We start from the raw sequence: 6,021 nt of genomic DNA on the forward strand, positions 1-6,021 counted from the left end.
TTTCTCTGCTCTCCAGGGGCACCGGCAGCATTAGAAGAACCTAATAACAGGAAGCGTTTCTTGCTTCATGCATTTACTCAGTAATCAAATGCAAGCGGTCATGAAAGGCTAATTATCCGCCGTGGGAGTGGAGATCATGAATTTACCATGAATTGATTAACGTGGACCCCAACTTCAACAAGTTGAAAACTTATTCGGGTGTTACCATTTAGTGGTCAATTGTACTGAATATGTACTGTACTGTACAATCTCCTAATAAAAGTTTCAATCTATTAATCAATCAATCCAGACATGCAAGGCACCTCCATAAGCTCCACTACTACTGCAGTAAAAGGCGAGTTGAGGAAGCATGCAGAACAACTCCACATGCATACAGCTTGTGGCAGGAAGAGTGCTAAGAAAAAGGAACCCCTCTGTTGCTTTGTAACCCTTGGCGTTCCCGATAAAATATGTAAACCAGAGGCATTTAAAATGCGGCCCAGGGGCTATTTGTGGACGGTGGCTGTTTTTTGGAAACAATTGTAGTTAGAAATATAATTTGAAAATAATAAAACAATCCAGCAAAAGTAGAACTAAAAGTTGTAATACAATGAGAAAAAGCTGAAATGTTGATACTAATAATTAGGGATGTGAATCTTTGGGTACCTAACGATTTGATTACGATTCTTGGGGTGACGATTTGATTCACAATTGATTCTCGATTCAACACAATCTTCCATTCAAACTGATTCTTGCAATGTATTATTTTGTATAATAATTATAATAAAACATTTTTTTAAACGGGTTACAGGTTTGAAAAGCTCCTTCTGGTTGCATGGAGATGGCCGCAAAGCTTATTTTTAATAATAGATTAATTATACATACATTTTTTAAATGAAAGAAAATGATTTTTCTCATTGAAATACATTTTTGAAAATTTTTAATCGAGTTCAAATTTGGATGAATAAAAATTAGGTTTTTTTTGTGCACACCTACTAATAATTAGTGATGGATCAACTGATATTAATGCATTATGAAACACTCGGAGTGATACTGTGTCCCTCGACACCATGATGTGTGTGTTACTTTAGTAAAAAACATTTTAATTGATACAGCTGTTGTGTGATTTGACTGGGAGGCACCTAACTGTGTTTCGGCCTATGAGTGACAGCTTTTACTGAAAGACGTCGGTGGAGCGGCATGCCGTGTTTGACATCGTTTTTTGTCGCCATCATCGATCTAAATGGTTCTGAGAAGATGAAAGTGTAGAATCCTTATGATGTATAGCACCAAATAAAGTACATTTTCTTCTTCCCCTATTCACTATTTGGCTCCTTAACTTGAGTTGCGTGTTTCAATAAATTTGCACAGCTATTTGTTTAAAAAATATATATATATTTATATATTTAGGTATACAATAAAGGCCAAAAGTTTTGGCCAAACCTTCTCATTTCAATGCGTTTTCTTTATTTTCATGACTATTCACATTGTAGATTGCACCTACATCAACTATATGATTTGCCTGAGAAGCTGCACAGGACCACAAAAAAAAAAACAACAACATTGTAGATCGTCACTGAAGGCATCAAAACTATGACACCTGTGAAGTGAAAACTCTTTCAGGTGACTACCTCTTTGAAGCTCATCGAGAGAATGGCAAAAGTGTGCAAAACAATAATCAGAGCAAAGGGTGGCTATTTAAAAAAAAATAGAATATAAAACATGTTTTCAGTTATTTTACCTTTTTTTGTTAAGTACATAACCCCACACGTGTTCATTCATAGTTTTGATGCCTGCAGTGACAATCTACAATTTAAATAGTCATGAAAATAAAGAGAACACATTGAATGAGAAGGTGTGTCCAAACTTTTGGCCTGTACTGTATGTATGCATATGTGTGTGTATATATATATATATATATATATATATATATATATATATATATATATATATTAGGGTTGTCCCGATATTTGGATCGGATCGGCCGCCGATATTTGCCAAAAAATGCGTATCGGCAAGGCATGGGAAAATGCAGATCCAGATCCAGTTTTTAAAAAAACTGTGGTCCGTGTTTTCCAACACACCGATTTAAATAATAAACTCCACTCTACTGCTGCTTCCTAATCTCCATACCCGCATTATCTAGAACACCTTCAAAACATCCACAGGTCTGCGTTCTAACCGTTCAGACGGCCGTGTGAATTAAAAGTTACGGTAAAAAAGTCAGCTATGTGGGATTATTTTATCCTACAAAACGAAAAAGATGAAGAGGTGGAGTGCAAAACATGCCTCAATAAAGTCAAGCCTGGTGGTAAAGTTGTAAGACATTTTAATGACTCTTGCGAGTGAGAGGCTTTTTAGCACTCATCATAGATGAACACAGGAGCAGGCTGACACCTGAGCATCTTGACGTGGTCGTCTTTGTTAGAAAGAATCTCCCCATTATGCTTGGACTTCAATTGTTTGCCCCCCGTGACTGGGGATTGTGTAGATATATATATATATATATATATATATATTTTTTTTTTTTTTAAGTTTACACTTGTTCAAGAGCAAGTATTGATGCTGAGTTATAGACATTTTATCCCACTCAGGTTGTTTGTGTGTTTTGCTTTTTTTAATAATGTTTACAGCATTATTTGCACTTTATACTGTTCACTTTTTTACTGTTTAATTATGCCATTTCTGTTTGACATGTATAATTTTTGATATTTTGTGTTTATCCTTGAATACCAACTATTGTGTATTATTCAATCTCGCCTAATTCAGCTGGCTAGTTGTTATCAAGAATACTAAAATCATTTTCAGCATGAATCCGACAACTAAGTAGGCTAAATAACTTTAAACTTTAATACATGCTCGGATAGGCCAGTATCGGCCTGTATCGGATCGGAAGTGCAAAAACCTGGATCGGGACATCCCTAATATAGATTAATCATATTTTCCAACTTACTTTTATTTTTTGTTATTTTCTGAAATGTAATGCAGTGCTTTTTTATATCAATCAAATCCAGGCGCTTGTAAGAAACAGCAACACGGCATCAGTGCAGTGTCAATACAGCCAGTGAGCAGGGTCGTAACTAGGATTTGACAAATACCAAGGTCAAAAATTGGTGGTTCAACAAGAGATTTGAAAGGCTGAAATCATGTGTATCCCAGAACCATATGTATAATATTACCTTGAACAACACAATGAATTTCCATAATAACAAAAACGTATATTATATTATTGAACATCAGCATAATTTTGTAACAGTCCATTTTTTTAATAATGCTGAAATTTTGCACATTAAACAAACTTAACATCATTAAAAAATATATTTAAATCCTTACAATAGTTTAAACTACAGCTGGGAATCAAACCCACAAACATTTGTTTAGCTACTGGGTGTTAATGACGAAAAGTTGTATATGCCAAATGCTCACTGATCCCTCATTTACTCATCAAAACTAATAACTAATAATAACACAAACATATTATGTTGGACATATGTCTTTGACCATATGTCCAACATTTTCATCACCTTGCTAAAAATTTCCACGCACATGTGCCGTGGCCAATGACGGAAATTAGACAATTTCATCTGCAGATGCGAGTTAGCAGAAAAACTACTTACATTAAAAAAACAAACTTGTTTTGGTGGGACGTCAATGCATCTTCCTTATCATTTTTGCTTTCCAGTCGGTTAGTTGTGTGTTAAATGAGTGAATGAATGATTGCTTGTGTGTTGGACCCTCTGATATATGACGTCTTGATTCAAACAGCATGTTGAAAGTCTGATTTAAGATTATCCAAATCATTTACATTCAAGAGAGATGGGCTGACACACACACAACACACACACGCACACACACACAGACATACACACACTAGTGCTGTAAAACTTAAACAAAGCTAATCACATTACTGTCCTCGAAATGAGTACCAGACCGGTCGGTTTCCGACCCCTCCACCCCTACATTTGTAATTCCTTTTTTGTTTTTATTGTATATCTTGACTTTAATCTATTGAGACGCAACACAGTACACACAAACAAAAAATCCCTTCACAAAGATATAATTGTACTCAGTTTGGTTTGATACCATCAGAGGGACAAGTTGAACAAAATGTATTTGCATGTGTACCTAATGAATTGTCCTGCCTCATAAATATGTTGTATGCCTATTTCCTTTACAGCAGTATTATAATGTGCTTATAGGGGAACTGCACTTTTTTTTTATATTGTCTACTAGGGTATGTGAATCTTTGGGTGTCCCACGATTCGATTCAATATCGATTCTTGGGGTCACGATTCGACAATATATCGACTTTTTCGATTCGATTCTCGATTCAAAAACTATATTTTTCCGAATCAAAACGATTCTGTATTCATTCAATACATAGGATTTCAGCAGGATCTACCCTAGTCTGATGACATGCTAGCAGAGTAGTAGATTTTTTTTTAAAAACTTTTATAATTGTAAAGGACAATGTTTTATCAACTGATTGCAATAATGTAAATTTGTTTTAACTATTAAACGAACCAAAAATATTACCTATTTTATCTTTGTGAAAATATTGGCCACAGTGTGTTGTCAAGCTTATGAGATGCGATGCAAGTGTAAGCCACTGTGACACTATTGTTCTTTTTTTTTATTTTTATAAATGTCTAATGATAATGGCAATGAGGGATTTTTAATCACTGCTATGCTAAAATTATAACTAATATTGATACTGTTGTTGATAATATTCATTTTTGTTTCACTACTTTTGGTTTTTTCTGTGTCGTGTTTGTGTCTTTATTGCAGTTCTGTGTTGCTGGGTCAGGTTTGGTTTTGGAATTGGATTGCATTGTTATGGTATTGCTGTGCATTGTTTTGTTGGATTGATTAAAAAAAAAAGTTTTTTTTTTTTTTTTAAATCGATTTTTTAAAAATGAGATCGATTCTGAATTGCACAGCGTATTCGATTCGATTTTTTCCAACACCCCTATTGTCTACTATTATTCACAATCCTTATGTAAGACCATAACACGTTTTGCTTTTTTGTATGCACTTCTAATTGGTTAAATACGGCAAGTTGGTTGGTTGAAATCTACTTAAAACATGTATACAGTATCAATATGTTGCCTCACTTATTGTACATATGCTCTTTACATGTGGCTAATAATGCAGTTTTTGAGTATTTACACTATTACGCCCTTAAAGCCCTCAAAAAAAAACACCCCAAAATCGCTAACATTTACATGTCATGACCTGAATATTAACCAAGTGTTAGTATTTTGTTATTATGAGCGCTAACGCAGAGAAATAATTTTTAGTGGTGCGCTGATCACAGAGACCTAACTAGTTTATGCTGCTATATTGACATACTGATCTGCTGCATCACCTCTGAGTTGGTGAAATTTAATTTTAGATTATGAATGCCTCCCACCTGGATTGTAGAAGGATGTGGACATAAACCGAGAAGTTGGTCAACTTTGACATTCAACTCAGACCCGAGAAAGACACAAAATAAGTTCTTGTTTCTGGCAGCTATTTTTCTTTTTTTTTTGCCTGCGTAATGATTATGATTAATTATTCATTTAAACGGGAAGATATAAACACAGCATCAGTCGGCATTTCAGTGAGAGCAGACATTGTACAATGAATGATTGTCATCTTGTTCAGCACTTGCCCATACTGCTACATCAGAATCAGAATCAGAAATACTTTATCATACTAAGTGTTTCACCATAGCTGGATCTGTTTAGCACACTACTTTAAAACTTGTAGACCATCTTCCCTATATTCTGGCTCAAAAATGTATGGTTCTGATCATCCTTTGTCCCAAAGTAATCGTTGTTGGTTCCCATGAAGTCTGCCACTATTAGTAGTGTTCTTGTTGAAATGAATACACTACCCTAAGCCTAAAATGAGCATAATACGTAAATATTACATGTTGATATGAATGTACCTGTTATTGCATTACATATGTACTTACAGCATAAACAAAACCCCAAACCAGTGAACTTGGCACGTTGTCCATCCATCCATCCATTTTCTACCGCTTATTCCCTTTTG

The 6,021-nt window shown here is 34.8% G+C and overlaps 1 protein-coding gene across 2 annotated transcripts in view; it reads right to left on the reverse strand.

Moving 5' to 3' along the window:
* satb2 (SATB homeobox 2) overlaps positions 1-6,021 on the reverse strand; it is an 86,884-nt gene that overhangs the window by 39,146 nt on the left and 41,717 nt on the right. The window lies entirely within an intron of this gene.

The sequence above is a fragment of the Nerophis ophidion genome, linkage group LG19, assembly GCF_033978795.1.
Source record: "Nerophis ophidion isolate RoL-2023_Sa linkage group LG19, RoL_Noph_v1.0, whole genome shotgun sequence".
NCBI classification, from domain to species: domain Eukaryota; kingdom Metazoa; phylum Chordata; class Actinopteri; order Syngnathiformes; family Syngnathidae; genus Nerophis; species Nerophis ophidion.